Source organism: Eumetopias jubatus, unplaced genomic scaffold (genome assembly GCF_037043125.1).
Source record: "Eumetopias jubatus isolate StellerSeaLion01/CBP00866 unplaced genomic scaffold, mEumJub1_p1.0 scaffold_11, whole genome shotgun sequence".
Lineage (NCBI taxonomy): Eukaryota > Metazoa > Chordata > Mammalia > Carnivora > Otariidae > Eumetopias > Eumetopias jubatus.
Genome location: NW_028274817.1, coordinates 23529038 through 23556268, shown reverse-complemented (window position 1 = coordinate 23556268; position 27231 = coordinate 23529038).

Genomic DNA, 27231 nt, shown 5'->3' with positions numbered 1-27231 from the left:
GTTTAGATAATCTGTCCATTGGTATAAGTGGGGTGTTAAAGTCCCCTACTATTATTGTATTATTATCAATTAGTACCTTTATGTTTGTTACTAACTGCTTTGTATTTGGGTGCTGCTATGTTGGGTGCATAAATATTTAAAATTGTTATATCTTCTAGTTTTATTATTATATAGCATCCTTTGTCATCTCTTGTTACAGTCTTCCTTTTAAAGTCTATTTTGTCCAATATAGGTATTGCTACTCTGGCTTTCTTTTGACATCCATTTGCATGATAGATGTTTTCCATCCCCTCACTTTCAATCTGCAGATGTCTTTAGATCTAAAATGAGTCTCTTGTAGGCAGCATATGGATGAGTATTGTTTGTTGTTATTGTTGCTATTCATTTTTTATCCATTCTGACACCCTATGTCCTTTGACTGGAGCATTTCAACCATTTACATTCAAAGTAATTACTGATAGGTATGTATTTATTTATTCATCTTGTGGTTGTTTCCAAAGATTTTCTCTGATCTTCTCTTGTCTTTCTTTCACGGTTTGCTGATTCTCCTTAGTGACATATTTGGGTATATTTCTCTTTATTCTTTGCATATTTATTAGTGGTTTTCGATGTATGGTTACCATTAGATTTGTATATAACCTCTTCTGCATATAGCAGTCTATATTAAGTTGATGGTCATTTAAGTTTGAAACCATTCTTTACTTCTCTCCTCCCCACGTTTTAGGTATACGATGTCATATTTTACACCCTTTTATTTTTTGTAAGTTCCTTGACTGATTTTTACAGAAATATTCTGTATTTGGTGTTTCCTACCTTTATACTGTCACTTTTGGTCTCTTCTTTCCACTCAAAGAGTCCCCTTTAATGTTTCTGGCAGGGCTGGTTTAGTGGTCACAAACTCCTTTAGTTTTTTGTTTTTCTGGGAAACTCTTTATCTCGCCTTCTATTCTGAATGATAACCTTGCTGCATAGACTACTCTTGGCTGCAGCTTTTTCCCATTCAGCACTTTGAATATATCACACCCCTCCCTTGGGCTTGCAAAGTTTCTGCTGAAAAATCCCCTGCTAGCTTTATGGGTTCTCTCTTGTAAATTACTGTCTTCTTTTGTCTTACTGCTTTAAAAACTTTTTCTTTATCACTATGTTTTGCCAGTTTAATTACAATATGTCTTGATGTGGATCTGCTTTTGTTGATTTTGATGGGGGTTCACTGTGCCTCCTAGACCTGGATATCTGTTTTCTAATTTTTCAGCCATTATTTCTCCAAATAAAGTTTCTGTCCCCTTTTCTCTCTCTTCTTCCTCTGGAACTCCCATGATATGAATGTTACTACATTTGATGGAGTCGCTGAGTTCCCTAAGTCTATTCTTGTTTTGCATAATTTTATTTTCTTCCTTTCTTTTGTTCAGCTTGATTGCTTTCCATTACTCTGTCTTCTGGGTCGTTAATTTGTTCCTCTGCTCCTTCCATCCGGTTGTTCATTCCATCAGGCATGTTTCTCACTTTAGTTATTGAGCCCTTTACCTCTGCTATGCTATTCCTTATCCCTGTGTTAGGGGTCTCACTCTTGTCTTCCACTCTTTTCTCAAGTTCAGTGGGTGTCCTTATGACCATTACTTTAAATTCTCTACCAGGCATGTTACTTATATCTGTTTCATTTAGATCTCTGGCCATGGCCTTGTCTTGTTTTTTCATTTGGAATAAATTTATCTGTCTTCTCATTTTGTCTAAGTCTCTGTGCCTGTTTCTCTGCGTTAGGAAAGTCAACTATGTCTCCTGTTCTTGAGGGCAATGGCTTTATGAAGAAGAGGTCCTATAGTGCCCTGCCGTGTAGTGTCCCCTGTTCCCCAGGGCCTGGTGCTTCTGGGAGTGTCTCCAATGTGTGCTGTGTGTGCTCTGCTGTTTTGTCCTGGACGCTTTATCCTCTGGCCAGTCATCTGCAGAGGCTCTCTTTGCCTCTTATGGGCAGTGTTTGGTCTGTGGCCTGAATGTGGAGCATTTTAAGTAGGTGTACTCCGGTCTATTTGTGAAATGAGACCTGTCACCGCCACCACCAGAACCAAGGCCCCACAAAACTCCCGGGTTGGGAGAGGTCATACGAGCAGAGGTTTGGGCAGGTCTTCTGGGGAAGGAGGTCCTCCTTGCTGGATCTGAGGCAAGCATCACTGGGCAGGGCAGCTCCACTGGAGCATGGGGGGGCACAATGAAGAAGGTAGGAAATATGGAGACCTGCTTTAGGAGAGAAATGGATCATGGCCACTTTGGTGGAAGCCAGCTAGGTAGTGGGTGTTGGTGCTGTGCTGGTTCCTGCAGGTGGCCCTGTGCTTATGCTGAGTGGCGGGTGAGGGAAATGGTGCTGGCTGGTTCCTTTGCTCCTGGAGGAGTCTCTCTGTGAATGCACCCTCTCTGGGATATGCTCTGAAATGAGCAAGTACTCCTCCCACTATGTGCCTCAGGCACTCTTCAGATTGCTATTTCCATGCTCTATGTCCGTGCACTATTTGCAAGCCTTCTCTCCAAGAGCTGCCCCAAATGCCCTCTGGGCTCTATCTCAGCCATGCCCACTGACCTTTAAAACTCCAAGCTTGAAGCCCCACTGGTTGTGAGAAGTCACAAAATTCAGCTCCCCTCACTTTCCAAAGCCAACTGCTATGGGATTAGTTTTCCCTGCGTGCTCTCCTATGTGTTAGTCTTTCTCTTGCCCTTCTCTGGGACCACAACTCCCTCTCCACCAAAGCAGCCATGATCCATTTCTCTCCTAAAGTATGTCTCCATACTTCCTACCTTCTTCAGTGTGGCCTCTTCTCTACCTTTAGTTGTGGAGTTTGTTCTCAGTCTTCAGGTCAAATTTTATGGTATTTAGGATGATTTGATAGTTATCTAGTTGTCTTCTTGGGACGAGGTGTGCTTGGTTTCCTCCTACTCTGCCACCATCTTCCACCCTACGATTTGCATTCTTTATGAGCACCTGCCGTACAGTCAGTTTCTTGAGGTGTTTGGCAACCTCTTAATTGTAGAACATGTAATGTTACTTTTGAATTTGTTATTCTTCTAGCAATTTGTAGTTAAAAGAAGCAATTATCTCTAATACATGACACTTTGATGTCCTGGAAGAGTATCTGGTTAATTTTTCTTATTGAATCCTGAAGATGCAAATGCTTAGGTAAATAAATTTTCTCTTTACTTCTAAAATTATTTTGCTTTAAGTCAACAAATATTAATGGAATGTGTACTGGGTACCGGATATCTAGACTACTATGGATGGGTCCCTCCTCCATGTTTCTGTTGAATATGAAGATAGGGAAATTATATTCCCTGGAACTAGTGACATTGGTCATAAGATGTCTTCCCTGTGCCCCTTGAAGATTGAAAAAACTGCCATAGGAATTATTTTGTAGCAGAACCGTACAAGGCACCTGATATCCAACAGTGTCTGTGCATACTTGACTACAACTTACTTAGGGGTAAATGTCAAAAGAGAGTGATAGCTGCTATAGCATATTAATGTGCATAGGCATTGAAAGTAGGCTTAACAATTAAATTAGAAAATTATATAATTTTCTATTACTCTGGGAACTTTAATTTATGTTTTTGTATAATTAAGAGATAAATGCGTTGTAGATATTGTCCTCCATCTATTTTAATTTGTCCTCTTGTCAATCTTGAACTTAGTGATGAACTAAGAGAAGAATACAATCACTATTCCTTCATAAAATGTTCAACATCTTTTACAAATTTTTATGAAGAAACTATCATTGGTTTTATCCAAAGGAAGGCAGGTGAAAATGACTCTAGGAATGGCTTCAAAGAAAGGACTGCCCCCCTTTTTTTTAAATTCTCTCTCTTATGAAGGGGAGTAAGTCAGAGGGGGAGACGAACCAGGAGAGATGATGGACTCTGAAAAACAAACTGAGGTTTCTAGAGGGGAGGAGGGTAGGGGGATGGGTTAGCCTGGTGATGGGTATTAAAGAGGGCACATTCTGCATGGAGCACTGGGTGTTACGAACAAACAATGAATCATGGAACACTACACCAAAACAAATTATGTAATATATGGTGATTAACATAACAATAAAAAAATTAAAAGGAAAAAAAATTCTCTCTCTTTTCATCATCATTGCTTATAAAGATTCCTCAGTGAAATATACTGCTGATTTTTCTGATATAGATGAAGGTATATCAAACCATCAAGTATTTATTTTTTAAAAGATTTTATTTATTTATTTGAGAGAGAGAGAGAGCATGGAGCGGGTGGGGGCAGTGGGAGAGGCAGGCTCTCCGCTGAGCAGGGAGCCTGATGCAGGGCTGAATCCCAGGACTCCAGGATCATGACCTGAGCCAAAGGCAGAGACCTAACTGACTGAGCCATCCAGCTGCCCCAAGTATTTCTTGTCATGAAATTTTACTTGAACATTTTCTTCCTTCAACTACTAGTTTTCTTATATTATTCCAAAGTATAAGTACTTGTTCAATCCTCCTGATGAACCTATAATGGATGGATACATGTTCAGATCTTGTCATAGCACTACAGTTCATAAGAGTTCTTGAGCTTTGAACTGAAAAGGACTCACATTACAAAATTTGTCATTAGAATTCTGTTGTATTTAGAGAAAGTTTATTGACCTTTTAAGTTTTATTAAAAATGTGATTTTTCTTTTATTTCTTTCTGTGTGATGTAAAATTTAATTAAAATTATGTTAAGTATTTGGGAACTTTTAATCAATAACATCAGTTGTGTAGGTTTACTTTTAGGAGATTAACACTATTTTTCAATTCCCGTAATATTGGTGTTATTTGTACATAGAGACAATTTGTGTAAAACATATGCCACATAGTTTATGCATAAAAATGTCTTATAATCATCTAAATAGAACCTTTTCTTTAGCTCTAATCTGGAAAGAAGAAGAGTAGATAAAGTCTTTCATTACACTCATGTTTCCCCCTGAATTTAAGTTAAACATGAAATACATTTCCCCCTTCTCTCTAAATCAAACCACATCTTGGATCAATTAACCTCCCCCCCTTGATTTTCTTTTGATAGGATGCATCTTTTCCTATTTTTAACATGAAAGAATACACTTTACTTATAATTTTAATGATGACAAAAGGACAAAAGCTGGGTGGAAAATGGACTTATTTACCAACTAGTGTATTTTACAGTTCTGAAGATCCATATATACACTGTCCTAATGACTTCAATATGTTCTTCTCTGTACCTACTCCACTACCTAAAATAACCTGATCCTTTAACTAATCTCAAGTTCTTAGTTGCTAAGATGATATATAGTATCCAGATATTTGTATATAACTGAATTTTCAAAAATGCAGGGTCAGGAATCAGAAAATTCCTATAGAAATTGCCTCTTGAAAGCATTGCCATAAGTAGGTAAAAAGCATAGGCTTTATCAGCCTGATAGACTAGAATTTGAGGGTCTGAGTCTACCAATTAAAAGTTGTGACCTTAGGCAAACAAGTCATTTAAACTTTTTGAGCCTCAGTCTCTTTATGAGTAAAATTATCATAGTGATATTTGCCTCACAAGTGTTGTGAGAATAAGAATGAACTAATATGTATATAAAATGTATAGTAGAACATCTTGCATATCATAAGCACTTGATCATTGTTTTACACATGGGTGTTTTACACATTGGGTGAGCTAATAGTAATTTATCTTGTCATTTGCACTATTGTTCATTCAGCTCAGCCCACTGAACATTAAGTACCTACAGAACATCAGACCCTGTGCTAAAACAAACAAACAAACTCTGGTAATATAAAGAGAAATCAGACATGATTGTTGTCCTCAAAGATCTCACTGTCTATAATAATATAGACACATAAACAAGCAATTCTAATACAGAAAGATACATGCAATGGCAGAGATACACTCATTGTATGGCAATAGAGCAGAAAGGGTAGTTTAAGGGAGACAAAGGAAGAGTTCTGAGTGGAAGGAAAACACCTGAACTGAGTCTTAACTATCTAAGCTCTGGAGTATGATGAGGTTAACTTGGAACTGTGGATTAACTGATCCTAAGGGAATGCAGCCTACTGGATAAGCACACTGTCTCTGAAGCCAGAGTACCTGGATTCAGCTCCACCACTTACTAGCTGTATGACCCAGGACAGGTTACTGAACCTCTCTATCCTTCACTTCCCCATCAATAAAATGGAAATGACAATAGCACCAAACTCATTGGCTTTATTGCAAGTGCTTATAAAACAGCTTGATGGGGCGCCTGGGTGGCTCAGTTGTTAAGCATCTGCCTTCGGCTCAGGTCATGATCTCAGGGTCCTGGGATCTAGCTCCACATCAGGCTTCCTGCTCAGCAGGGAGCCTGCTTCTCCCTCTCCCGCTCCCCCTGCTTGTGTTCCCTCTCTCTCTGTGTCTCTCTCTGTCAAATAAATAAATAAAATCCTTAAAAAAAAGCTTGATAAATAGTAAGCATAAGTGTTATCTTAGCTATTCCTATTATAGTATCTTTAAAACAGAAATAGAACAAAATTCTAATCATTAACATTTACATATATCTGGGCTGACAAAAATAAAAGTCGTTTCAAAATTGCCTACTATATTAGCATGTAATTGTGCTTTTTATTAGTGATAGGTGATGCCAGCAATCAGGACAAAGTTGCATACAGTCAGTACCTAACTCTAAAGACTAGAAAATATTTTAAAAATGAGAAATAACCAGTGTTAAAGATGTGAGCTAAAAAAATCTGTCCTTATATATATAGTCAAACTACTGATTGCAACTTCACCTTATTGTAAAAACCAAAGTCACAATCTAAGTATATAATTGTAGGTACATATATACTTTTTTAACCAGTGATTTTCAATTTGTCCTCGGGTTGTTTGGCAGTGTTTCAGGAATACTACAACAAGGAAGTATTTTCTGCCATCTACTGAAGATTTGAACTTCCCATCCATTGCTTTAACAAAAATATAAGGGTTCTATTTTAAAAATCTATTTGGGAATTGATTTAAAAAATTAAAAAAATACTTTTATGGCTTAAAACATTTGATAATCACTTTTTAAAACTTTCAGATAACACTTTTATTACCTTAAACCTTGCTACTTATTGCACTATTGTAATAAACTTACCAAGTGACTTATGCTAACAGAAAGATGTTATTTGTAAACTATTCTTTACTGAGGAAAAACCATGACATGAACTTTCTATCAAGACTTACATGGAGTTAGGTAATTACTACTTTATTGAACATAGACACCCTTCTCAAAGGCCACAGAGTAAAAAGAAATTGACTTTTTATTTTGAAGATTCAGGCTCAGAGCTGTCTGCCTTTTTTTTTTTTTTGGTAATGTACAATGTTTTAAATACCCTGTACTTCTCCATTCAAAACTCTACACATGTTATAATGTATCACGAAATACAGGATATAAAAAGGTGACCTGCAGAGTGCTTTAGTTATCTATTGTTGTGTAATAAATTATCTCCAAAGCAGTTTAATAGGGCAAGTATTTATTATCTTACATACTTTCTGAGAGTCAGGAATCTGGGAACAGTTTAGCTGGGTGGTTCTGGCTCAAAGTCTTTCGTGAGATTATAGTTAGAATGTTATCTGGAGCTACTGTCATCTGAAGACTGGAGAATATACTTCCAACCTCACCACATAGTTGTTGACAGGCCTCTGTTCTTTGGGAACTGTTGGCCAAAGGCAATGATCAATTAGTTAATTAATTAATTAATTCTACAACTCATGGACCTCCTCAAAGGGCTACTCACAATCTAGCAGAACTCCACAAACATGGTAGGAAGGGAGCAATAATACCAAAAGGTGGAGTCATCATGGAAGCTAATTACCATACCATGTCTCAGAAATTACATGTGGACTACTAGACCTATAAAACAGTCTCAGAAAACATCTCATATGTCTCCTTACTTTAAGGTAAATGAATATTTAAAATTTGCAAAACCTATAATTGTTTATTCTCTCCTTGAATTCCTTGGGACTGTACTCTCAAAATTATCCTTACTAACCTATTCTAGCTTTTTATTCCCCTGATGGTCAAGAAAATATTATATTGTTTCAGTTTCATCTGCATTAATTGAAAATCATTTTCTATCCTGGGAGAGTTTGTATTGACTAAGAAAATGTGCTAAATTATAGTATCTACTTCAGCTCAAACTTAAAGTGTTTACCATTTTGAATTTTTATGCAATCAGAAAACCAAATAACTGAATGGACCAAGTATAATAAAGACGTTCTTTGAGAGTGCATCTAATGCCTTCTATTACTCATTTAGTGGCACAATTGTAGAAAAGTGTATTTTTTTAATTAAGATTCCACTATCTAGTTGAGTCAGCTCAGAATTTCTGTATTGATGCTATCATTAAACATTTATTAATACACAAAACATGGCTAGATAATAAAAAATTGCACATTGTCTTCCTTGTTCTCACTGAGTTTAAGTTGAAGATGCTTCATAGTCTTAGAAAGTTCAGTTCATCAACACAACTAGAACAGTATAACCTTCAAGTGCCATTGTAGCACACTTTGATTTAAGGCTTATAATTTATAGGCTTTGGAGAAGAGCACTATAGCAACTAGGTTGGCCTGCTGCTGATAGCATGTGGGCAATTTATGGCAAAGAAATGAAAATCAATGATAAGTTTAAATCACAACCATTAGCTATTAACATTTTCTGTTGTAGATGAATATCACTGGACTTAGCATGGCTCATTTCCAGTATTCCCTGTCTACTCATCATGGGGTCTGTTTTATATTGTTTTGTTTTCTTAGTCTTCAAATACAGAACTCTTCTGAAGCAGGGGTTGTGGCAGATAAACATATTATTTAAATTATTCACTCCATAAAGCAAATGACAAATCTAGTTTATAATATATATTTTATGCTGAGAAATTTATTTAAGTTTGTTTTAAAGCATTACATTATATCATATATTCAGGTACACTACAGGTCAATGTATTGCTTGTGTGTACATAATGGTGTGTGAGAGCATATTCCTTTATTATGAAGTGACATCCCTGACACTAGACATTATAATGGGATTTACTGTCTGAAATTGAGCAGTGTGATAAAGAAATTGAGATTACGAGTGAGCATCTTTAAAGGAGGGTTAAACAATTCCTTTTACCCTTGTTGAAAAACAGTTTAAGTATTAGTGTAATCTATATGTTTGAAGTCAAGCAATAATAATGGAATTGCTGATTTAGAATCTTACAAGGAGTCAGAAGTCATTATTGTTTTAACAGAAAGGATCACTATACCAGACAACGGAGCTAGACATATAGAAGTAAAAAGAGACTAGATAACTTGTAAAAGAACCAGATATATATATATACATACAGCTTCTTGAATATGTCAGCAAACACAGAAACATACAAAAACACATATACACACAGACTTAGACAGTTCTTATTTTTATAAAAACTACAAAATAATTAAATGTAAAGTTGAATTTTAGGGCACATGTATATGAGTATAACTCATGCATTTTCATTGGTCTGGAGAAAAGTTTCCTTGAATAAAAATAAATCAACTTTAAATATTACCATTTAACTGGAGCTTTCAGACTATCATCTTCATCCAATAGCCAGATAATATGAAGCCTTAGAGACAATATAGTTCATGTTCTACCTTCTTGCTTTAGTTATAAAAAAATTTGATGTGTGGAAAAATACAGGAGCATTTGACAAATTAATGGCCCAACAGAGAACATTTAGGGCCTAATTCATAGCAGCAGAACTCCCTGCAGAATAAATCATAATAAATCTTTCTTTATATAAGTCAAGAAGAGGGCATGTAATAACTTAAGTAAATACAAAGTAGGATATAATAAAATTATACATTTTAAAGCATAAGAATGTTACATGAACATCTGATATCATGAAAAAAATAAGATACTAGGGAGAATCATTGTAAATGATTAATAAATTAATAGAAACCCCATAAGAGAGGAGATATTCTGACTTTCCTCTCTGTTGTGAGGCGAAGTTAGCCAATGATTGATTCATGCTCCCATGGAAGAAAATACAATAGTGTTATCTATTCTATTGTCTCCCTTACATTTGAGGATATTCAAGATGTAAACTTCACCATGCAGAAAACAACTGAATACCAGATGAACATCTTTTTCATTAATTCCCTTCTGCCTACTCAGGGAAAGCTTTCATATAATTCAACAGGTCCAGAGATCACCTAAGAATTTCCTTTACAAAACTATTCCTCCTCCATATTACAAGAAATCATACCTGTATGCCGTCTTTTTCCAAATAGTTGCCTAAATTAAAGACCTGTGAGTCATCTTGGGTTATCCATCTTTCTTACCCTTCACTTCCAGTCAATCACAGAAACTTGTTCATTCCTTTTCCTAATAATAATAGCTGGCTATTGACCTACCTCTCTGATTACCCCACCATTTTTTTAAAATGTGGACCTGCATTCTTGTACCAATCTTAGCATTGTTCAGTGATGTTTTCTAGATCTTTTGTTTTTCTCACTTTACATTCTTTCTGATCCACTCCTATGACTTTTGTTAACATTTATATGCTAATAACTCCAAAATCTATATATCCAGCTGAAATCTCTGTCCTGAACTCTATACATGCACATCCAACTGCCCATTAAATATATACACTTGGATGTCTCACAGGGACATCAAACCCATGTCAAGAACTAAACTCAACTCTTTGCTTTCAAATCTCTTCTTCTGGTTTTCCTGGTATCAGTAAATGGCAAAATTATCTACTTAGTCACCCAAGTGAGAATCTGGGGATTATTCTTAATAAAAATTTTTCAGCTATGTTATAGGAAAAATAACATGCTATGAGAAGATGATAGTATTTTTTCAGCAAAAAAGTGGATTTTAGTGATATTTTTCTTCTCAGATTTATAGTAAACATATAGCCAAGGAAAATACTAAACATTTTAAAATACAGCATTTGCAGTATTTGATAATCTACTTCTAACTTTTATCTAACAATGAATGATGGCTGAATGTAATGATCATCACTCTACACATGAACACATAGATAATCTTTGTAATTTTTATATTAATAATTAGTCTATTTGATGGAGGTTTATCTATGCTATGTATTTATATCTAATCATTTCAACATATACTCATGTTATTGCTTAATATTTATTATATCCTAAACTTTTTCATTTTATAAATTATTTCCATATACATTGGAAAACTGTTTCCATGTAGATTACATCTGAATCAAACAAACAAAAAGTTAGAATACTAGAAATTGCACACTTCATTTTCAAAAAAGTCAACAGATGAGTATCCCAAGATAAAATAAGTAATGATTTTTTGAGCAGCCTAATTCAATAGCACCTGGATACTATAGAACTTTGAGTTTAGGATTTTTCCTTGATCACAATGTACAGGTAGTAAATGGGATTTTCATATTACTCTGCTAGGAAAACAAAATATATGAATATATTTAATGTTATGCTCATATTAAGATAGGACTCAAAAACTCAACTTAATAATTGAGTTTCATTAAAAGGGATTGAGGATATTTATAAACCCTCTTCCTCTACTTTAATTATTGGATGATTTCATGTTCTATTTTATAATATAATATAAAATTTTTTTTTATAAATTTTTTTAAAGATTTTATTTATTTATTTGAGAGAGAGAGAGAATGAGAGATAGAGAGCATGAGAGGGAAGAGGGTCAGAGGGAGAAGCAGACTCCCTGCTCAGCAGGGAGCCCGATGTGGGACTCGATCCTGGGACTCCAGGATCATGACCCGAGCCGAAGGCAGTCGCTTAACCAACTGAGCCACCCAGGCGCCCCTATAACATAATATAAAATATTTTTAATGTTATCTCAATGTTTTTTTATCTTAAATATAATAACATCACAATATCTAGCATTCTGTCTTAAAATCATTATGAATCATATTTTCATCATGTCATACAACAAACTTCTATGAAATTGTCTTATTATTTGCTTTAAGCCAAGTGCCTACTTTAGTTTACTATCTCTTTGGTATTCTGTCAATGAATTTTTATTTAAGAAGTGTTCTGTTATAAATTAGTTTAGGGAAATGTTGTTCTAGCACTTTTTTTTCAAAATGCAAATATTTTCACATTCTGATAAAAGTTCTTCAGTTGCTCTCATTGCCTTCAGAATGAGTTCCAAAAACCTTATGGTAAGGTACAGTCTGATCTGGCTACATCTCAATCCTCCTTTTCTGTCACCTTCCTCCCTTTGGTGCCCCCAGTAGAACCATCCAAATATAAATATAGTTTCCTGAAACTCCCACACATTTATTTTTTAAAATGTATAATTTAGTGGTTCCTTTCTTTTTTATAATGTGAAATACAGTGTTTGTTTGTTTTTACAATATTCACAAAATTGGGCAACTATTACTACTACCTATTTCCAGAACATTTTAACATGCCAGAAAGAAACCTAGAACATGTTAGTAAACATTTCCCATTCTCTCCTCTTTCCAGTTCCCGGAAAACACTACTTTCTGACTTCTAAATCTAATAGAAAAAAATTGCAAGCAAAAAATACATTTATACATTTTTTTAAATTACCTATGCTTTTAAATTTATGGCTGTACTTTTTTCATGTAGAATTGAGTTACTGTCTACTGTCCTTTCATTAAAGACTGACGGACTATGATCTGTAGGACAGGTCTGCTAGTAATGAACTCTACATTTTTTAAAATATGGAAAGTCTTACTTTTTCTTTATTTTTATAGATATAGATTTTTAGTTGATATTTTATTTCTTTTATCACTTTGAATATGTCATCTAACTGTTTCCTGAACTCTGTTTTCTAATATTACAATTGTTAATCTTACTGAGAATTTCTTGTAAGGTGGTGAGTTGCTTCTTCATTATTGCTTTCAAGATTCTCTTTGTCCTTATTTTTGACAGTTGATTATCATATATTTAGGTGTGGATCTTTTAGAGTTTCTCCTAAATGGAATTAATTGAGCTGTTTGTATGTGTAAATTAATATTTTTTCATGAAGTTTGGGAATTTTTAGCCTTTATTTCATCAAATATTCTTCTTGCCCCTTTCTCTTTCCTATACTTCTGAGACTCCCATTATGCTTAAGTTGATATTCTTGATAATGTTCCACAAAACTCTGAGACTCTACTTACTTTTCTTTATTCTTTTATATTTCTGTTCTTCAGACTTGATAATATCAATTTATGCATCTTCAAGTCCATTGATTCTTTCCTCTGCCTGCTCAAACCTGTCCTTGAACCCCTCTAGTGAGATTTTCATTTGTTATTATAATTTTCAATTTCAGAATTTCTATTTGGTTTTATATTTTTATTGATATTCTCTTTTTGATGAGGTATTAGTCTTACACTTTCCTTCAGTTCTTTAGATAGAACTTCATTTAGTTCTTAAATATATTTAAAATAGTTGATGTAAAGCCTGCCCAGGAAATCCAACATTAGGGATTCCTCAGGAACAGTTTCTATCAGATAGTTTTCCCCATTATATAATCATCATTATTTCATTTATTTGCATTTCTATAATTCTTTTGTTGTAGAACATGGGGAATTTTATATAATATAATGTGGCAACTCTGGAAATCAGATTCTCCTTCCTCTAAGAGTTTGTTGTTGCTGTTGTTTATAAGTATTATTTGATTTTATGTGATTCTTTTGAACTAATTCTATGAAGTCCATATATTTTGTTGCATGTGGCTATGGAAAAAATACTCATTAGTTTAGTGGTCAGCTAATAATCTGACAGAGATTTCCTTAAACAACTGGGACCAGTAAGTCTCCCAGTCTTTGCTGAGGGACTCTGTGTGCATTTTGGACAATGCTTTCAACAATCTGCCAGTTGACAACTCTAACTTTGCTTCCACTTTATGATTGCACAGAGACTCAAGGTCAGCTAGCAGTAGGAGCTTAAGACCTTTTCAGGACTTTTGTGAGTAGGTGCACAACCTTAGCTATTTTCACAGCCATGGGCATACACATCACCTTCTAGATTCACAGTGTTATGTTGGAACTTTCTAAAGCCCCTATGAGCATCTCTTTCCTCACCTCCGCTTTTCAAGATGTTTGATTAGTTCATTGCTTGCCCCAGCTTTTAACCACTGCCTCAGGAAATCATGAGATTAAAACATATTCTTGTACTTGTTTTCAACAAACTCCCATGGGAAGGCTTTCAGTATTGGTTGAGTCTAAGATCAAGCTTTAGAGTGGGGTTTTCCACAGAAACATCAGACAGTTCAAATAATGACATGATCTATGCATGGGGTTTTGAAGGAGCTCTAACTCTGGTCTGCTCCCTCACTTGTTTATTGAGTTTTCCGTATCACATCTTAACCATGTTAAGCACTGTGGTAGGGTATGAGGATCTATCAAAATGTTAGATGTTGTCCCTCTCCGTAAGATGTTTGCAGCATAGTTCAGGACAGATAATAAATTCACACAAAATAATTGTAAAACTATATAATATAAATCAACTAATAATAATCATACTTAACTATTATTGGGTAATTACTGTAGCATGTAGTAACACTGTTCTAAGAACTTTGCATGTATTAACTCATTTAATATCAAAATTGTCATATGAATTAGGTGCTATTATCCTCCTTAGAAATGAGGAAACTGAGGCATAGAGAGATTGCATAAATAACTAATAGTTACAAAGCTAATCAATGCTAGAGATTCAATTTGAATAACTACTGTATGACTCCAGATCCCATGCTCTTCTGCTCAAACCACTTCTGCTTTGAATTAAGCATACAATTAAGCACAAACTCTGAAGAAAAATGGAATTGTGTTCTTCAATGATTATCCACTTGTATGACCTTGGACAAGTTGCTTAATTTTTCCGAGCCTCAGTTTCCTCTTGTATAAAATGAAAACCATAAGACTAAGGAAATGTACGCAATCACCTAGGAAAGTGATGTCAGACAGAATAGCAGAAATCCAAGGACTTAGCTCTTAGGTATTCTCACATTTAACATAGGAGGAAGAGCCATCAAAGAAGACTGAGAAGAAGTGGGAGGTGAGGTGAGAGGAAAGAAAACTGCCCATTGTATTTGGCAACATGGAGGTTGGTGGTGACTTTGATAGGAGAATTTCAATAGAAAGATGTGATGGAAGCCAGATAGGAGGGCATAGAGAAATGAATAGAAAGTGGGCAAAGAATTTGAATATCTTTGGAGAAGTCTAGTTGCAAAGCAGAGCAGAGAAAATGGGCATTGGTAACTATGTGGTCAAAGAAAAAAAAAGAGTTCTTATGATTTGAGATTCCAGAACATGTAAAGATAAAGAAGTTAATGACACATGAAAAGGGTGATAACTAAAGGAGAAACCTTGAGAATAAGAGAGGCGATGTGATCCAGAACTAAAATGCAGAAATTTGTTTTTGCTACATAGAAGGACATGGAGAGACAGATCTTTGATAGGAGCAATACTTCCTCCATTGTAGCAGGACAGAAATAAGAGGTGATGAGTACAAATGTGGGTGGATGTAGGTGCAGATGATTGTGAAAACGTAAGAGCTCCTGACTAAAGACTTCTATTGTTTCAATAAAACATGATACAAGGTCATGAGGTGTGAGAATATTTGTAGCATTTATCTCATGACGTTGTTGAAAGATGGGCTACATTAATCCACATGAAGTAGTTCAAATTGTGTCTGACACATAATGATTATTATTTGGAAGTTTGATATTACTCATTATTAAAGGAGTTCAGAGCAGAACTTACTTTAGATATTTCCATCTCCTTAGTTTTGTGGTAATAGACATTTACATCTCCTTAGTTTTGTGCTAATTTATATATATATATATATATATATATATATATATAATGTCAAATTCTTCTCAAAAAATAGCAGTAGGAAATGAGCAAATCATTTTTTCTTCCATGCCAAAACATCTTCTCAACTACCCCTGGAGAGATACTATAAATATGTAGTTTCTCTTTAAGTGTCCTTTCAATATATCTTTTATTTCCCTCAATTCAAAGCCCGCCCAGTGCCCTTAATCTAGCTGCCAGAAGTCAGAGCCCTATACTCTATCACCCCAACTAGGCTTCATATATATGGTACTCATGGGTAGTCAATATATCAGCCACATCAGAATCACTTCCAGCACTGGTTAGATTTTGAATTATCAGGTCTTACCTCGGAGAGACTGAAATGAAATATTGGAGCCTAGGAATCTGTATGTTTAATGAGATGATCAGGTGATTGTGATGTGACTACCACATTTGGAGACAATGGTCCAGGATGTTCCAACCTCCTGAAGTTGTATTCTATTAAATCTCTAGTAAAATATCTTCTAGACTAATTTGATAAACTAATTTGGCTCAAATAAGACCATAAGTATTAAGTGCTTATTTTGTTACCTCTCCCAGCTAATGTACAGAAATATTCAATGACTAAATTCAATTGAGATATTATTACTGGAAATTTCAGGCTTTCCCAGTTCTCAAATTGTCTTCATATAACTTATTTAGGCAAAGGAGGTTGATTAGTTAACACAGAGGCAAACAAATAGACTCTAGACAGCAGTTTCTGCTTATGGACTGTAACTCATAACTGTAACTCCTCTCATTTCTGAAAACTCCATACATAGGAACATAGAAGTATTGAATGTTAGAATTCAAAGGACCCAAGTCTAACTAGCATTCAACAAGTAAAATGACTGATTTTGGACCATAATCTCTATGCTATTCAAGCAGTGTTCCATAAACAGAAGAGAAATGATCTTTAAGATTATAGAATATATTATTATAACATTGTAAATATTCAGCTTTCTTAATTCCTCACTGTATGTACAAGTAGGAATTTAAAGCTGTAGGGACATCTAGATCCATTTCACTTCTATATTACTAATTCAGCTATTGAAAGCTTAGTTTCAGGTTATTTCTACCTCAGACATTTTATAGATAAGAAATTTTTATTTTAATATAACCTATGTGTGTATCCAGCTTAAGATACTCTGAAATTGCCAACTGTACAGCCAATATTTATGTTATTTGACTCTTTAATATAATATTAATCTTACATAAATAATTTGTTTCTGTAACAAGCTAAAGCAACTCTCACATATTTCTAAGTAAATTCAGAGTATAGATTTCTCTAGTCCTTCTTCAGACATTCCCATTAAAGTACATCCTAATGTAAATGTTGCTAAATCCACGACAGAATATTCTCTAGTGAGATGAGCCCTATTAGGTATTGAAAATAGGCAAAATGGTGAACTCTATTGTTAGAAGGGAGAAACATATGGATTTATTTTTGTATTTAGCTATACTTAATGATTAAATTAAGGATAGCTGTGCTTGCAAATTTTTATATAATATATTGTAGAACAGTGGTTTTAGTGCTTTACTAATAAATTTCCTACCATATTCTTCAAAAAAGTATTTGAAGAGACACACAAAAATTACATGTGTTACATTTATTAAAACCAAAAAGGTGGGGAGCTCATTAATGCACACCCAAGTTCTAGAAATAGAGCAATGGGTGGACTTTCTGGAGGAAGTTGAGACAAGGAAGACTCTCAAGATTATCACTTATGTAAATGGATATTTTGTGAGGCTGGAATGGAGATATAATTTCAAAATGATTAAATAATAGTCAAATTAGAGCCTTCCTAAAATATTCATAACATTTTAAGACACTGCTATTATGACTCTTCATGAACTCCAACCTCCCTAGAACAGCATTTTCTTTTCCTTAAAGACCATCCCCTCAATTGAAAAAGACTGGCCTTGTTTATCTTCTGTTACTTTAGGACTTTTCCTAAAGATATCCCCAAAATTGCATGATTATGAAAACAGACCTTTTTTTTTTCTTAGTCTTGATTAACCCCTCTATATTAAATCAGGCTGTCTACTAACAGTCCTCATAAATAGAGCTTTCAGTAAAGATGCAGACTACATCTCCTCCTCTCAAAGATTTCTAAGACAGTTTTTCCTTTATACTCATAAAGAGGATATATGGTACAGGGGAGCCAGTATACACTAGTAAAGTCATACTAATAGTATAATCTGGCAGCTTTTCTAATAGACCAGTACCAAAATCTGATTTATTAATGCCTGTGCTATACTACTTGTTAAATATTTTAAATATTACTTCTGCTATAACCCTGACAAGAACTAAGGTTATCAAACTAAAAATATATTAGAAGGTGGAAAATGTTAGGTAGTATTATATCTTATAAATATCTATTTGGCATTTAATACCATTTATTTCCTTTAAAAGTTAGGCTTGAGCTCACATGTTTCAAGAAATAAATAAACTGGAGACCATGTATCTTACAACAAGATGTTCCTCATATAGAGCCTGGAAATTCTGAGATTAAAAGAAATAGTGCTGTTACATTGTTCTATGCACAGAGAACAAAGTAATTCTCTTGAGAAGATTAATATGAGGGAATCAGTAGTCACCTTGGTGAAATTTGTAATTGGAAATCATTAAAAGTTTAGAATATTCATTCTGTGAACCAGAGAAATAGCTGTTGAGGTAGTTTAGGAGGAAAATCTTCCCTGCTTACGATGTGGCTATTCCCATGAATATTATATCAATGTTCCCATTTTCAATTTATAATAAAACAAAATCATAGAGAATAAATTAATAAAGTAAAAGAAAAACAAAAAAGATATTGAAATAAAATTAATGAGTTAACTAAAAATACAAAAATAATTTTAAAAGATTAAAAATAAAAAATACTATTTTAAAAAGGAACATTAAGATTCAGCAAAGATAAAACAAACACATTTGAAATATTAAAATAATAAAGTTACAGATGAAGGATATAGGTCAGAAATCTCAAAAAAAAACTATAAAAGAAAATGAACAATGGAATTGGAATAAAGTGAACAAATAATTAAAAATGAGATTGAAAATCAGGAACAACAACATAAATGATATAAAGATTGGAAGATGGTGGCAGAGTAGGAGGACCCCAGGCACACCTCGTCCCAAGAAGACAACTAGATAACTATCAAATCATCCTAAATACCATAAAATTTGACCTGAAGACTGAGAACAAACTCCACAACTAAAGGTAGAGAAGAGGCCACACTGAAGAAGGTAGGAAGTATGGAGACATACTTTAGGAGAGAAATGGATCATGGCTGCTTTGGTGGAGAGGGAGTTGTGGTCCCAGAGAAGGGCAAGAGAAAGACTAACACATAGGAGAGCACGCAGGGAAAACTAATCCCATAGCAGTTGGCTTTGGAAAGTGAGGGGAGCTGAATTTTGTGACTTCTCACAACCAGTGGGGCTTCAAGCTTGGAGTTTTAAAGGTCAGTGGGCATGGCTGAGATAGAGCCCAGAGGGCATTTGGGGCAGCTCTTGGAGAGAAGGCTTGCAAATAGTGCACGGACATAGAGCATGGAAATAGCAATCTGAAGAGTGCCTGAGGCACATAGTGGGAGGAGTACTTGCTCATTTCAGAGCATATCCCAGAGAGGGTGCATTCACAGAGAGACTCCTCCAGGAGCAAAGGAACCAGCCAGCACCATTTCCCTCACCCGCCACTCAGCATAAGCACAGGGCCACCTGCAGGAACCAGCACAGCACCAACACCCACTACCTAGCTGGCTTCCACCAAAGTGGCCATGATCCATTTCTCTCCTAAAGCAGGTCTCCATATTTCCTACCTTCTTCATTGTGCCCCCCCATGCTCCAGTGGAGCTGCCCTGCCCAGTGATGCTTGCCTCAGATCCAGCAAGGAGGACCTCCTTCCCCAGAAGACCTGCCCAAACCTCTGCTCGTATGACCTCTCCCAACCCGGGAGTTTTGTGGGGCCTTGGTTCTGGTGGTGGCGGTGACAGGTCTCATTTCACAAATAGACCGGAGTACACCTACTTAAAATGCTCCACATTCAGGCCACAGACCAAACACTGCCCATAAGAGGCAAAGAGAGCCTCTGCAGATGACTGGCCAGAGGATAAAGCGTCCAGGACAAAACAGCAGAGCACACACAGCACACATTGGAGACACTCCCAGAAGCACCAGGCCCTGGGGAACAGGGGACACTACACGGCAGGGCACTATAGGACCTCTTCTTCATAAAGCCATTGCCCTCAAGAACAGGAGACATAGTTGACTTTCCTAACGCAGAGAAACAGGCACAGAGACTTAGACAAAATGAGAAGACAGATAAATTTATTCCAAATGAAAAAACAAGACAAGGCCATGGCCAGAGATCTAAATGAAACAGATATAAGTAACATGCCTGGTAGAGAATTTAAAGTAATGGTCATAAGGACACCCACTGAACTTGAGAAAAGAGTGGAAGACAAGAGTGAGACCCCTAACACAGGGATAAGGAATAGCATAGCAGAGGTAAAGGGCTCAATAACTAAAGTGAGAAACATGCCTGATGGAATGAACAACCGGATGGAAGGAGCAGAGGAACAAATTAACGACCCAGAAGACAGAGTAATGGAAAGCAATCAAGCTGAACAAAAGAAAGGAAGAAAATAAAATTATGCAAAACAAGAATAGACTTAGGGAACTCAGCGACTCCATCAAATGTAGTAACATTCATATCATGGGAGTTCCAGAGGAAGAAGAGAGAGAAAAGGGGACAGAAACTTTATTTGGAGAAATAATGGCTGAAAAATTAGAAAACAGATATCCAGGTCTAGGAGGCACAGTGAACCCCCATCAAAATCAACAAAAGCAGATCCACATCAAGACATATTGTAATTAAACTGGCAAAACATAGTGATAAAGAAAAAGTTTTTAAAGCAGTAAGACAAAAGAAGACAGTAATTTACAAGAGAGAACCCATAAAGCTAGCAGGGGATTTTTCAGCAGAAACTTTGCAAGCCCAAGGGAGGGGTGTGATATATTCAAAGTGCTGAATGGGAAAAAGCTGCAGCCAAGAGTAGTCTATGCAGCAAGGTTATCATTCAGAATAGAAGGTGAGATAAAGAGTTTCCCAGAAAAACAAAAAACTAAAGGAGTTTGTGACCACTAAACCAGCCCTGCCAGAAACATTAAAGGGGACTCTTTGAGTGGAAAGAAGAGACCAAAAGTGACAGTATAAAGGTAGGAAACACCAAATACAGAATATTTCTGTAAAAATCAGTCAAGGAACTTACAAAAAATAAAAGGGTGTAAAATATGACATCGTATACCTAAAACGTGGGGAGGAGAGAAGTAAAGAATGGTTTCAAACTTAAATGACCATCAACTTAATATAGACTGCTATATGCAGAAGAGGTTATATACAAATCTAATGGTAACCATACATCGAAAACCACTAATAAATATGCAAAGAATAAAGAGAAATATACCCAAATATGTCACTAAGGAGAATCAGCAAACCGTGAAAGAAAGACAAGAGAAGATCAGAGAAAATCTTTGGAAACAACCACAAGATGAATAAATAAATACATACCTATCAGTAATTACTTTGAATGTAAATGGTTGAAATGCTCCAGTCAAAGGACATAGGGTGTCAGAATGGATAAAAAATGAATAGCAACAATAACAACAAACAATACTCATCCATATGCTGCCTACAAGAGACTCATTTTAGATCTAAAGACATCTGCAGATTGAAAGTGAGGGGATGGAAAACATCTATCATGCAAATGGATGTCAAAAGAAAGCCAGAGTAGCAATACCTATATTGGACAAAATAGACTTTAAAAGGAAGACTGTAACAAGAGATGACAAAGGATGCTATATAATAATAAAACTAGAAGATATAACAATTTTAAATATTTATGCACCCAACATAGCAGCACCCAAATACAAAGCAGTTAGTAACAAACATAAAGGTACTAATTGATAATAATACAATAATAGTAGGGGACTTTAACACCCCACTTATACCAATGGACAGATTATCTAAACAGAAAACCAACAAGGAAACAATGGCTCTGAGCGACACACTGGACTAGATGGATTTAACAGATATATTCAGAAGATTCCATCCTAAAGCAGCAGAATACACATTCTTCTCAAGAGCACAGGGAACATTCTCCAGAATAGATCACATATTAACCCACGAAACAAGCCTCAACAAATTCAAAAGGATCAAAAGCCTACCATGCATCTTTTCTTTTTTTTAAATTTTTATTGTTATGTTAATCACCATACATTACATCATTAGTTTTTGATGTAGTGATCCATGATTCATTGTTTGTGCATAACACCCAGTGCTCCACGCAGAACGTGCCCTCTTTAATACCCATCACCAGGCTAACCCATCCCCCCACCCCGCTCCCCTCTAGAAACCTCAGTTTGTTTTTCAGAGTCCATCGTACCATGCATCTTTTCTGATCACAATGCTATAAAACTAGAAGTCAACACAAGAAAAAATCTGGAAAGACCAGGTTAAATAACATGCTACTAAACAATGAATAGGTCAACCAAGAAATAAAAGAATAAGTCAAAAAGTACATGGAAACAAATGAAAATGAAAACACAACGGTCCAAAACCTTGGGATGCAGCAAAAGCGGTTTTAAGAGGGAAGTTTATAGCAACACAGGCCTACCTCAAGAAGCAAGAAAAATCTCAAATAACAACCTAACCTTACACCTAAAGGAGCTAGCAAAAGAGCAACAAAAGAAGGCTAAAGCCAACAGAAGGAGGGAAATAATAAAGAGTAGAGCAGAAATAAATGACATAGAAACTAAAAACAATAGAACAGATCAATGAAACCCGGAGCTGGTTCTTTGAAAAAAAAATTAATAAAATTGATAAACCTCTAGCCAGACTTATCAAAAAGAAAAGAGAAAGAACCCAAATAAATAAAATCACAAATGAGAGAGGAGAAATAACAACAAATACCAGAGAAATACAAACAATTATAAGAGAATATTATGAAAAACTATATGCCAACAAATTGGACAACCTAGAAGAAATGGATAAATTCCTAGAAATATATAAACCACCAAAACTGAAACAGGAAGAAAGAGAAAACTTGACCAGACCCATAACCAGCAAAGAAATTGAGTCAGTAATCAAAAAACTCCCAACAAACAAAAGTCCAGGGCAAAATGACTTCACAGGGAATTTCTACCAAATGTTTAAAGAGGAGTTAATACCTATTCTTCTCAAACTATTCTAAAAAGAATAGAAAAGGAAGGAAAACTTCCAAGTTCATTCTATGAGGCCGGCATTATCCTGATAATAAACCAAAACCAGATAAAGACACCACTGAAAAAGAGAACTACAGGCCAATATCCCTGATGAACATATATGCAAAAATCCTCAGCAAGATACTAGCAAACTGAATCCAACCATACATTTTAAAAAATCATTCAACATGATCAAGTGGGATTCATTCCTGGGTCGCAAGGCTGGTTCAATATTTGCAAATCCATCAACAAGATACATCACATCAGGACGAGAAAGGATAAGAACCATATGATCATTTCAATAGATGCAGAAAAAGCATTGACAAAGTACAACATCCATTTATGATAAAAACCCTCAACAAAGTAGGTTTAGAGGGAACATATCTCAACATAATAAAGGCCAGCTATAAAAAACCCACAGCTAACATCATGTTCAATGGGGAAAAACGGAGAGCTTTCTCCCTGAGTCAGGAACAAGCTGAGGATGTCCACCCTCACCACTTCTAGTCAACATAGTACTGGAGGTCCTAGCCACAGCAATCAGACAACAAAAAGAAATAAAAGGCATCCAGATCAGTAAGGAAAAAGTCAAACTTTCACTATTTGCAGATGATATGATACTATACGTAGAAAACCCAAAAGAGTTCACAAAAAACTGCTAGAACTGATAAATGAATTCAGTAAAGTTGCAGAATACAAAATCAACATACAGAAATCTGTGGCACTTCTATACACCAATAATGAAGCAGCAGTAAGGGAAATTAAGAAAGTGGTCCCATTTACAAATAAGATACTGAGGAATAAACCTAACCAAAGAGGTGAAAGACCTGTAATCTGAAAACTATAAAATACTTAGGAAAGAAATCCAAGACGACACAAATGGAAAGACATTCATTCCATGCTCATGGATTGGAAGAACAAATATTGTAAGAATGTCTAAACTACCCAAAGCAATCTACACATTTAATGCAATCCCTATCGAAATACCAACAGCATTTTTCACAGAACTAGAACAAACAATCCTAATATTTGTATGAAACCACAAAAGACCTCAACTAACCAAAGAAATCTTGAAAAAGAAAAGCAAAGCTAGAGGCATCACAATTCTGGACTTCAAGTTATATTACAAAGCTTTAGTGATCAAGACAGTATGGTACTGGCATAAAAATAGACACATAGAGGGGCGCCTGGGTGGCTCAGTTGGTTAAGTGTCTGCCTTCAGCTCAGGTCATGATCCCAGAGTCCCAGGATCGAGCCCCACATCAGGCTCCCCGCTCAGCAGGGATTCTGCTTCTCCCTCTCACCCTTGCTCATGCTCTCTCTGTCTCACTCTCTCTCTCTCAAGTAAATAAATAATAAATAAATAAATAAATAAATAAATAATAAATAAATAAATAAGTAAGTAAGTAAATAAATAAATAAATAAATATAAAATCTTTAAAAACAATAGACACATAGACCAATAGAACAGAATAGAAAGCCCAGAAATAAACCCACAACTATATGGTCAGTTAATTTTTGATAAAGTAGGAAAGAATATCCAATGGGGAAAAGACAGTCTCTTCAACAAATGGTGTTGGGAAACAGGACAGCCACATGCAAAAGAAAGAAAATGGACCACGTTCTTATACCATACACAAAGATAAATTCAGAATGGACTAAAAACCCAAGTGTGAAACCTGAAACCATCAAAATCCTAGAAGAAGACACAGGCAGTAACTTCTTTGACATAGGCTGTAGCAACTTCTTACTAGATATGTCTCCTGAGGCAAGGGAAACAACAGCAAAAATAAACTATTGGGACTACATCAAATAAAAAGCTTGTGTACAATGAATAAAACAATCAACAAAACTAAAAGGCAACCTACAGAATGGGAGAAGATACTTGCAAATGGCTTATCTGATAAACTATCCAAAATGTATAAAGAACTTATTAAAACTCAACACTCAAAAACAAATAATCCAATTTAAAAATGGGAAGAAGACATGAACAGACATTTCTCTAAGGAGGACATCCAAATGGCCAACAGTCACGTATGAAGATGTTCATCATCACTAACCATCTGGGAAATCACCTCACACCTGTTGGAATGGCTAAAAACAACAATACAAGGAACAACAGGTGGTGGTGAGGATGTGGAGAAAAAGGAACACTTGTGCACTGTTGGTGGGAATGCAAACTGGTGCAGCCACTGTGGGAAACAGTGTATGGAGTATGGAGGATCCTTTACAAAGTTAAAGATAGAACTACTCTATGATCCAGCAATTGCATTACTGGGTATTTACCCAAGGATACAAAAACAATAATTCAAAGGGATACGTACACCTTATGTTTATAGCAGCATTACTTACAATGGCCAAATTATGGAAACAGCCCAAGTGTCCACCAACTGATGAATGGATAAAGAGGATGTGGTGTATATATGCACAATGGAATATTATTTGGCCATAAAAAATGAAATCTTCCCATTTGTAATGACATGGATGGAGCTAGAGAGTATAATGCTAAGCAAAATAAATCTGCCAGAGAAAGACAAATACCATATAATTTCACTCATATGGCGAATTTAAGAAACAAAACAAAGGAGCAAAGGGAAAAAAAGAGAGAGTGAAACAAATCAAGAAACGGACTCTTTAATTACAGAAAACAAACTGACGGTTACTAGAGTAGAGGAGCATGGGGGGATAATTTAAATAGATGATAGGGATTAAGGATGAGCACTGGGTGTTGTATGGAATTGTTGAATCACTATATTGTGCATCTGAAACAATGTAACAATGTATGTTAGCTGGAATTAATATAGAAACTTTAAAAGCCATACAAAAGAATAATCCAGTACTGAAAGCCAAGATAAAATAACTTTAAAGAATAGTAAATTTAATGTAATAAATTTAAATAAATTTATTAAATTTGAATAGATCAAGCAATAGAATACCTTTAAACTTTCTCCACATTAAGCAATAGAATACCTTTGAACTTTCACCCGACACTTTACTTCTGAAATGCCCTTACTGTGAATGGGTTTTTAAAATTTATTTTTATAAGCAGGTCACAAACTCCATAATGCAAAGAGCTTTAGAGCTGCAAGGTGTAACAATTAGTAGGCAGCCCAGTTTTTTTAAAATCTTTTCAGGAAAAACAAAAACTGAAACAAGACAAGAAATCTTACCAGATATATTTAATTATTTTAAATATACAGATATTGAGGATGAGAGTGCTCTTCACATTTCAATACTAATTGTAGAAGTTTAGAAAAGTTTATTAGATTGTTTTCCTTTGTTGAAAGGCACAACTTTGTAGAAACAAAAAAAACTTCATATCATAAAAATAGTTCCTTTGTTAGCAGTATGACATTTGAAGCACCTGATAGCAACTTTGCATAAACTGGGTTCTTAATTCTTGCAAATTTAAGATAATTAATACCTTTGAGGTATGTATGCCCCTTTTGAAAAGAACAATTCTTATTTTCACATTAGAAATCCTAGAAAATAATTATAGCATGTTCAGAATTTGGATCTTCTTATCTTCTAACCACCTAAAGAAATATTTTATTAAACCATGCTTTATTCTTACTTCATATGTTTTGTAGTATAGGTATAGAATTTATTACATTCTGGAAATGCTCACTAAAGAGCATTTTATCATGAACACATGGCAGATTCTAATGTAAGATGGCTCAATTTTTAAAGATAAGAGAAACTTAAATGGTTATATAAACCTTGATATATTTGAGAATATCCTTATTTGCATCCAAAAGAATAATCCATGATTTTGCCTGGTTGGGAATCCATATTCGACTCTCCTTCCTAGTTAACATCAATGTTCCTAGTATGTTGCTAGGAATAAATATTGAAATGAATAAACTGTTTGTGCTCACAGTCTATAGGTTTGCAGAATCAGAAAAGAATCCCAGTCTCTCTGTAGCAAAAGAGAAGAGGCAGTTTAGACTTAAAGGAAGAAAGGAAGAGATTATTATGCTATTTACCTACAGCACACTCTCATTTTTAGAATTCTTTGTATAATATTTTTGTTTGTAGAAGTTATTTGACAAATATAATTGTGTTTTATTTTGGTGATTGGATAACTGAGGAAAGTAATGGGGGCAATTTGAAGAGTAATTGCCATTTGCTGCAATGATTTAAAGTCCTGGAAATATCTCACATGTCTC